We start from the raw sequence: 10375 nt of genomic DNA, 5'->3' as shown, positions 1-10375 counted from the left end.
CGAAAATGTCCCATAGAGAAATCAGCGTCGGGGTTGACCAACTGAAAGCCAAACCCTGCAGCTCTTTCCAGCATTCCTCAACTCCCCGGAGAGCCGGAGAGGAAAAGGAGCAGAGGCTAGGGGGCAGGGTTCTAGAAGAGTCCTTGCTGTCCTTACAAGGCTGAGTGGGTGGAAGAATGATGTATGGTGTAGGGCAGAGAGTCCTGTGTTGGAACATTTTGGGAGATGAATTCCCTCTGCCCCTTTCAATGTTTTGGCTTTTCTGTTACTGATGACATTAAGGAGCCATAGGCTTTCTTCAGGAGCTGCGTCAAGATTTGCTCCATAAATTACCTGGGAGGATGCCATATGCAAATAGAAGAAGAAACAGCGGTCTTGATATTCACAGTGACAGCTTAGTTATCCTCAAGGGGAAGGGAAGGAGAAGGACATTTCTTTTTTCTTAATAAAGTCTGTTCTATCAACTCCTAGATTACATGATTATTCTTGCTTAATAACATCCTAGAAATTTTAGTAACAGCAATTTAGCCTGAATTTCAGCATAACCCTGTGTAATAGCTCTAGTGGATTGCTATTCTCCTTTGGAAACTACTTTTAAGACTTGTTCACAGGATATGTATCCTAGGATGTAGAAAGCCACATATGGATGTAAAAATGTGATTGTTATCCCGCCCAAACCAGATCATTTGCTTTTAGTGTAATGATCCCTGAGTAGGTCAGTGACACTCAGTACAGATAAAAAGGAAAAAGAGAAGGAAGTATATATTCATCTTCAATAATCATGATTCTTAGGCTCAGTGACAATTTATAGAAGAAGCATTTTGCCATAGCTAACAGCAATCATACACAGGTTATGAATGAGGACAGTGAATCCTAGAAAGGGTATAAAACTTGCCTAAGGGGGCACCTGGGTGGCTCAATGGGTTAAGCTTCTGCCTTCAGCTCAGGTCATGGTCTCGGGGTCCTGGGATCGAGCCCCGAGTTGGGCTCTCTGCTCAGTGGGGAGCCTGCTTCCCCCTCTCCCTCTGCCTGCCTCTCTGCCTGCCTCTCTGTGATCTCTCTCTCTCTCTCTCTCTCTGTCAAGTGAATAAATGGAATCTTGGAAAGAAAAAAAAAACTTGCCTAAGGATACATCACCATACGTGACAGCATGAGGTTTTGGTTCTGGAGTTGTTAGCTGTGAAAGTTCATGCTCTGCAGCAAGGTGCATTCTGAACATTGGTTTTCGTGGAACATTTAATTTTTTTGCTTCGTACATTACATTGTATACTCCAGCACATTCTATATAATTTTAGTATATCACAGGATTTTAAAATGCTGTCAGGTTTTTTTTTTTAATTTAGGTAAAATTTGCATAACTCAAAATTCACCCTTTTAAAGCATATAATTCAGTGGCATTTAGTACATTCACAGGGTTGTGCAACCATCAGCACAATTTGGGTCTAGAACATTTTCATCTCCCCAAAAGGAAATGCCATAATCATTCCCAGCCCTTCTCTTCCTGCTCCCCTCAGCTCCTTGTCTCCTGATAACCACTAATTCACTTCTTTTTTCTATGGATTTGTCTATTTTGGACATTTCGTATAAATGGAATTATGGAATATGCTGTCCTTTCTATCCAGCTTCTCTCACTTGACATCATGTTTTCAAGTTTTTCATGTTATAACATGTATCAGTACTTTGTTTCTTTTTATAGCTGAATAGTATTCCATTGTCTGGATAACCACATTATCTTTATCTACTCAGCTGTTGACGGACATTTGGGTGGTTTCCACCTTTGACTATTGTGAATGCTGCTACGAATATCCATGTACAACTTTTTGTTTCTGCACTTGTTTTCAATTCTTCTGGGCCATACATACCGAGGAGTGGAATTGTTGGGTCATATGGTAACTCTGTGTTTAACTTATTGGGGGACGATTAAACTGTATTGCACAGTGTCTTCATCATTTATAATTCCACAAGCAACGTATGAGCGTTCTAATTTCTACACATCTTCATTTGTTATTTTCCATTGGAAAAAAAAAATTCTATCCATCCTGGTGGGTGTATCTCATTGTGGTTTTGGTTTGCATTACCCTAATGACAAATTAAACATTTTTCATGTGCTTCAGTGTCTTATAAATAAGCTGTTCATTTTATTTATCTATTTTTTTAATTTTTTTTAAACTTCACCGCTTTTTTTTTTTAAGATTTTATTTATTTATTTGACAGACAGAGATCACAAGTAGGCAGAGTGGCAGGCAGAGAGGCGGGGGTGGGGAGGTGGGGGTGGCAAAACAGGCTCCCCTCTGAGCAGGGAGCCCAATGCAGGGCTCCATCCCAGGACCCTGAGATCATGAACTGAGCTGAAGTCAGATGCTTAATCAACTGAGCCCCCCAGGCACCTCAAACTGCTAATTTTAGAATCATTTTAGAATTACAGAAAATTTGTAAAGATTATGCAACATTTTAATAACACAGTCTTCATATTAAATGTACTGAAAGACGTCTCTATACCTCCTCTACTTCTTCTACCTTGGGTTTTGAATTTTTTGGTAGAGAAATATGTTGGTATAAAACATTATAGTTATTTTTTTAAATATTTTATTTATTTGACAGAGAGAGAGAGAGAGAACAAGCAGGGGGAGTGGCAGCAGGACTGGGAGAAGCAGGCTCCCCACTGAGCAAAGAGCCCAATATGGGGCTTGATCCTAGGATCCTGGGATCATGACCTGAGCCAAAGGCAGATGTTTTAACCAACTGAGCCACCCAGCTGTCCCCATTATAGTTATGAATGAAGGCTGTGATGCACTGTTTATTTTGCCTAAGAAATTATGGGCTGGCTAGTATTACAGTGGCATTAGAAATTAATAAATGGGGGAGTCTGGTGGGCTCAGGTGGAGGAGCATGTGACTTGAGCTTAGGATTATGAGCTTGAGCCTCATGTTGAGTGTAGAGATTACATAAATAAATAAATAAATAAATAAATAAATAAATAAACTTTAAAAATAAATTAATAAATGGAGGTACACGGCACAGTGATTAAAAATATGATGTTAGGGGCACCTGTGTGGCTCAGTAGGTTAAGCCTCTGCCTTCAGCTCGGGTCCTGGTAGAGTACTTAGGTAGAGTACTTAACCTCTCTGAACCTTAGTCTCTTCTTCTGCAAAACAGGGATAGCATCTGCCTCCTAGTGTCAATATAAGGTTGAAAGGAGAAAAGGTATTGAAAGTATTTACATATACCCTTTGGCATTCGATAAGTGAGACATTTACTTTGTTTGCTTGCTTGCTTTTTAAAAACAAGAGGTATTTATTTTATTTTTAGAGAGCGTGTGTGTGCAAATGGGGCAGGGTGGGGGACACAGGGAGAGAGAGAGAATCCTCAAGCAGACACGCGACTGAGTACAGAGCCTGATGCAGGGCTTGACTTGGGGCTTGATCCCAGGACCCTGAGATCATGACCTGAAAGGAAGTCAGATGCTTAACCAACTGAGCCACCCAGGTGTCCTGTTTGCTTGCTTTTAAAAGCACGGAGCAATCACCTGATTTATCTGTATTCCCATAGTTGGTCAGAATCACAAGAGACCCTCATTCTATCCCTGAATCCTTCATCCATTCACTCATGTATTCATTCATTCTTCAAATATGCACTGGACGTATGTTATGTGTCAAGTTGTGGTCAAGAAGCTACCAACACTGGAGTGCCTGGGGGCTCAGTCTTTATGTGTCTGCCTTCAGCCTGAGTCATGGTCTCGAGATCCTAGGATAGGGCCCTGCGTCAGGCTCCCTGATCAGCGGGAAGTCTGCTTCTCCCTCTCTCACCCCCACTGCTTGTGTTCCCTCTCTCCCTGTCTCTCTATCTCTGTCAAATAAGTGATTGGAATCTTAAAAAAAATAAAAAAAGAAGAAGAAGAAGAAGGAGGACAAGGAGGAGGAGAAGCTACCAACACCAGGAGCAGTAAAAATCACAGATCTGGAAGCAGAGAAACTGAAGATCAAATTCCAGCTGAACTTCCTAATTCTGTGATCCTGTGCAAGTCACCTAGCCCAGTTAAGCCTCTGTTTCTTCATCTGTAAAATGGGAATGCTAATGCCCCCTGTCTCATAGAGTAGAGAGGTTTAAATAAATACAATATCTAAGGCATTTACCCAGCATACTCAAAACCTGTTAACCAATTTCTATTTTCATTAACCATTTCTATTATGGTCATGATTTTGATTAACACAAATTAGTTTAAAGATTTAATGAGATAATAAACACAAAGATTTAGAGGACTTCAAGGCATTTTATAAATATGCCTCGACATAAATGTTATTTTTTTATTTGTTTTTCAGTCATTTAAACATGTAAGACCATCCTTAACTCACTGGTGATACAGGGAAAGGTTAAGGAATGGATCTGGCTATGGGCCATATTCCCCTTCCATACTGTATCCTACACAGAAAGGAGAAATATGGTTTCATGAGACTTTTGTTTCAGTCACATGTATTTTGTGTATGTGTGCTGCGGAGTGAAGCAAAATGCATTTATTACTCTGAAAAGCATTCAGAAAAGTTGGAAAACACTAGCCTGGAGAAGGCTGTCAGCTATCTATAGAACAACATCAGGAAATGCCAGCTTGCCTTAGCAAGTGGATCGTATAGCTTTAATAGTTTTGGGTTTTAGTGGTGTCAATTAAAAAAGTACAGTCAGACTGAGATGGTATGTTCAAATCAAACTAATAACTGAAGGGAAAGTTAGGTCTACTGTGAAACAGGGTAAAGGAGGATTTCAGTGGGAAAAAAAAAAAAAAAAGAAAACAAAAAAAGATTTGCTATCTGTCCAGTTTCGGCTCCCATCACTCAGCTGTGAGTGTTCCCAGAACTCTCAGGATTCTAGAGGAAAGGTCACAAGATCAAGGTCAAATATCTGAAAAATGCAGATGCTGTGAGTTTGGGAGGGGAAACATTCCCAAGTGTATGCCAGCTTGCGCTTTTGCTAAAGCAGAGGGCTAACTTAATAATTAAAACTGCAGTGTCTTCCAACACTTAGCTTAATTCAGCAGTTCCCAAAAGCATGTAAAATCCTTGGGGTACCCAAACTCAGGCATGCTGAATTTCTCAGCCAGTTAGTGCCAGGAATGTTCTAGATATAAGGACTCCAAATTTGGGCACTGACTCCCTGGGGAGAGCCAAACTCTGGGTTTGGCTAAGGCTCCCCTCACCTGGGCAACAGTCCATAAAAAGGAGTTTAAAATTCTAGAAATGTGCTAAATTTGGAAAGTGAATAATACATTTTTTGGGTCCTCATTCATCTGCGGACAGGATTTTCTGGGGAACAATTTTCCAAAGATGGCACAGTTCAAAGAGCAAGGTTGCTCAGACTCCAGATTGCTTCATTATCCTGACTCATCTTCTCAAACCCCACCTAGCATTTGCTGGATCAGCTGTGTAGCAAGACAGAGTTGTGCTTTACGGAAATATATATTCGCACTGTGGGCGACTGAAATCATCTGAGAACCGTATGAATGGCTCTATAAAACACACATTCAAGTACCATAATGTGATCATAAAGCTGGACTTTGTCTTTTAGCTCTTAAAATACCATTAAAATAAATTAGAGGGGGAGGAGTCAAGAAGTTCTAACAATGGCACCTTTAATTTCTGAAGCCATGTTTATAAATTACAATCCTCCCTTATAAAACGTCCTTCAGGGGCACCTAGGTGGCTCAGTCAGTTAAGCCTCCAAATCTTGGTTTTTGCTCAGATCATGAGGTCAGGGTTGTGGGATCAAGCCCCTTATTGGGCTCCATGCTCAGCAGGAAGTCTGCATAAAATTCTCTCTCCCCACTCTCCCTCTGCCCCTCCCACTGCTCCTTCTGTTGGACAAAAAAAAAAAAAAAAAAAAAAAAAATAGGATGTCCTTTAGGATCACCCTGGGCAGCCTGTCACCGAACTTACCAAATAGTATTGAACTGGTCTGTTTTTTTTTTTTTTTCTTTTCCTTTTGAATTCTCTTTTCTTTTTTTAATTTTTTTTTTAAAGATTTTATTTATTTATTTGACAGAGATCACAAGCAGTCAGAGAGGCAGGCAGAGAGAGAGGGGGAAGCAGGCTCCCTGCTGAGCAGAGAGCCCTATGTGGGGCTTGATCCCAGGACCCTGGGATCATGACCTGAGTCGAAGGCAGAGGCTTTAACCCATTGAGCTACCCAGGCGCCCCTCTTTTTATTTTTAAAGTAAATTCTATACCCAGCATAGGGCTTGAATTACAACCCCTAAGATCAAGAGGTGTAGGCTCTACTTACTGAGTCAGTCTGGCTAGGCCCTGGTCTGTTTTCTTATTCCAGAATCCAATTAGGAGGCAAGCTCCCTCCAGGAAGAAAAAAAAGTGTGTCACTTAGTTCTGTGGAACCAGTGCCTAGAAGGATTGACAAAATAACTATTTAATCAACATTTGTTGAATGAATGAATGAATGGAAACAATCTACCAACTGTCATGGTCATCTTGGAATATTTATTTATTTATTTATTTATTTATAATTAATTTTTTAAAAGATTTTATTTAGTTATTTGACAGGGATCACAAGTAGGCAGAGAGGCAGGCAGAGAGAGCGGAGGAAGCAGGCTCTCTGCTGAGCAGAGAGCCCGATGTGGGACTTGATCCCAGGACTCTTGAGATCATGACCTGAGCCAAAGGCAGTGGCCTAACCCACTGAGCCACCCAGGTGCCCCCCATCTTGGAATATTTAATGTTTTTTTTTCAGTTTTGCCCCAGAAAAACTCACTTCAGAACATCTGAAGTCGATGTTAGGTAGTTTAACAACACATCTGTATTAAACAAGTCTCACCCCTGACTGGCTTCCTTTGTAAAGGGCTCAATCCTGCGCTGTTCCCAGCCTTAGGCTCTTTGAACTACTCAAATGTGGGACAACCCCTGCAGCTTTGGTTGGAATCAAATTCCTACCACTATCTGAATTCTTGGAACTCCGAGCTCATTGTAGAAAAGGGGATCTCGTTAAGAGCCCCCAGAGGAACCCACCTTGATGAGATTTCTTTAGTCCCAAGTTTACACACACCTTTGCCAGGCTTGATCAAGCAGCTAATGAAGTTTGCGACTCACTGTGTTTATTGTCAAAGCCACTGAAAGGTAGGCAGACTCTACTTGTATCTGAACAACTGAAACTGGAAGCTTTAATAGAGACTGAAATTTCTCTGATTGCTTTTTCCATCTGTGAGTGAAAATCTCCTTTCTTCTGGGATTGCGAAGCTTGCATAGTGAGGGCTGCTTCCTGGCTGTCTGGAGAAGGCCAGTCTGTGGTAGGAGGGGATGAGGGCAACAGAGGGAAGGAGAGCCAAGAGACTTGGGGGGAGAAAGCCAAGAGCAGAGCCTCAAGTCTCTTCATAGAGCAGTGCTGAAAACTGGTTTCACTTCTGGTCTGGCAAGTTCCATGGGCTAATTCACTTACTTTTTTTGTTTAAACTAGTTCAACTGGGTTTCTGTCACTGGCAACCAAAACATCCCAATACAAATGATTACTTTAGACCACTCAGAATCTTAAATGATCATTAACAGGCAATGGTTAAATACCTTGGGAACATTGAAAGAATACAATATATATTTTTTCTGAGGATTTTATTTATTTATTTATTTGTCAGAGAGAGAGAGAGAGAGAGAGAGAGACAGCACACAAGCAGGCAGAGTGGCAGGCAAAGGCAGAGAGAGACGTAGGCTCCCCACTGAGCAAGGAGCCCAATGCGGGACTTGATCCCAGGATCCTGGGATCATGAACTGAGCCAAAGGCAGCAGCTTAACTGACTGAGCCACCAGGTGTCCCAAGAATACAATATTTTTGAAAAATAAACAAGCTACTGAAAGTGGAATAAATACAGGTTTATGTTTACAAATGGGAAATTGATGGTATATTAGTGAGTGAAACAGCATAAAAAGGATTATTTTATTCCATAAATTAACTCTAAATCCCAAGTGAAAAGAGGGAGAACGTAAGAGGGCAGATTCTGTGTGTGCGCGCATGTATGTGTATTTGTGTTGGCCAAAGTCCAGGAGAAGATACACTCATATGTAAAAACTTATCTCTTGGGAATATAATTTCAAATGACTTAATTTTAAGGCTGCATTTTTATTATCTATTTAAAAAATTGTTCTGCAAAAATGAGTATTACTCAGGTATTTTAGAAAATATGGACATCTTATGGGGTGGGTGGTGGCTCAGCTGGTTGAGCATCTGACTCTTGGTTTCAGCTCAGGTCATGATCTCATGGGTCATGAGGTCAAGCCCTGTGTTGGGCTCTGTGCTCAGTGGAGAGGCTGCTTAAAGATTCTCTCCTTCTGCCCCTCTCTCCTGCCTCATACTCATGCACGTGCACACTCTCTCTCTCTAAATAAATAAATAGGGGTTGCCTGGGTGGCTCAGTAGGTTGAGCATCTAAAATAAAGAAGAAATATAGAGCATGAACTACTTCAATAATAAAATCCTGAATTATTTAAGGATCTTCTGTACTCAAATGTCTGTATTTTCAGATTTGGAAATAGAAAGGAGATACATGTATCTGTTATAAAAGAATGCAAATATCCTGTTCCTAAGGAAATTAACACTATCATCAGGTGTATTCTCAGGGGAATTATGCAGGATGCTATTTTGTGTTTTATACAGCTGAAACTTTGGTGAAATTTTAGGGGAAATTCCCATGATAAATTCTTGGGTTTCTCTTGGCTCCTCAAACATCAAACATCCCCCAACATCAAATTTCAAATCTTGTAGTTATCAGTATTTATTTTTCACATGGAAGCAAACCACAACAGTGGCCAGTATTAGACCTTCTTCCTGGAGTTACTCTACTGGGGTATTAAAAGAATAGTTCATGTGTGATATCTTGGAAGAGCTTAAGAATTAACATTTTATTTCTTTGTTCCTATCTGGAAGTACTGAAGGGAGAAATACTATGGTCAGAGAAAACCACCCAGCTGCCACCCTATGCAGAAAAGAACAAGTTATCAAGCAAATCATAAAAATGCCTCTCACCGATGGCTAGGAAAATGGCTCTCATTGCCATTTCCCTTTCTTCTCAACTAATGGCTTCAACCTTCTCTGTTGATCTTCTGCTCTAAATCACCAGTATGAACTCAGTTACCTTATTGAATACAGAGTATTTATTTTGATATCTATAATTGATGCTTCTTGATGGCATTCTGCAGAAATTAAAAGATAACCAATTTATAAGACCTCCTTTGCCCCAGAGCCGACCAACTCCTTTACCATCCTCATGTTACCAGAAAAATGAAGTAAAATGCCACTTTAGATGGCCATGATAAATTTCTTTAATCACAAATGGAAAACTTTAGGAAGAAACATATTTGGAAGAGAGAAAAGAGACGCACATGTTATATTCATTTTTTTTTCTTTTCCTTTAGTGAAATTAGTTACGTGAAAATAAGGCCTTAATTTGTGTAGAGTTTATTGTGTTACAGTTTAGTTCTCATCTGAATCTACTGCATTTATTAAGATTTCACTGTTGAAATGCTTGCACAATAATAGTATAAGGATGTTTGGAATATCACCTATACCACAGCCCACAGAGCTCCAAACAATGTAGGAATGTTTGCAAATTAATCCTCTTTACATCCCAGTACATTTATTTATGTTGAGTCCACGAATGGGGAACAAGAGACTGGATTCCAGAGTGGACCAGCATTTTCTATCACATTATAGGGAAGAGATAGGAGGGTGACTTAATTAGGATACACACACTATGTGGCAGATACAGGCCCCCCCCCCCAAAAAAAAGCTATTGCCCGAGTATGCTAAATGGCAGATAGCTACATCCTACAGTGGTTCTGAGTATGGACTTTGAATCATGCCTCTGCATGGTTCATATCCTCTTTATATCCTAGCTTCATCACTTCCATGCTTGGAAGCAAGTTTCTTTACTTGTTTCATGTTTCTCAATTGTAAAATTGAGGTCATTCATGTAAAATCCAAGTCAAACCTACCTCACACAGTTGTTGTGACAACTAAATAAAATAATACACAGGATGATTCTGGCACATATGATAAGCCTCCAAGTTAGATATTCTGTGGTATTATTTTCTCCATTGGAATACATTGCCAAAGTCATAGCATAAGTGAAAGAAGCCCAAACCCTCGGATCCTGTTTTACCTCTAGTCAAGAAAAATCTACTTCAAGATAACTATAAGCCCTTTCAAGAAAGCAAGTCTATTAAAACCTCAATTCTAGTCACCAGATCTAAATAGATTTTATGCCAAAGGTCACATATAGTTTAATGTTACAATTTTTTTTTTTAATCTCTACACCCAATGTGGGGCTCGAACCCACAATTCTGAGATCAAGAGTCATATGTTCAACTGACTGAGCCAGCCAGGTGCTCCATTT

Source organism: Lontra canadensis, unplaced genomic scaffold, assembly GCF_010015895.1.
Source record: "Lontra canadensis isolate GAN:19392208 unplaced genomic scaffold, GSC_riverotter_1.0 scaffold34, whole genome shotgun sequence".
Classification (NCBI taxonomy): domain Eukaryota; kingdom Metazoa; phylum Chordata; class Mammalia; order Carnivora; family Mustelidae; genus Lontra; species Lontra canadensis.
Note: the sequence above shows the minus strand (reverse complement) of the source record.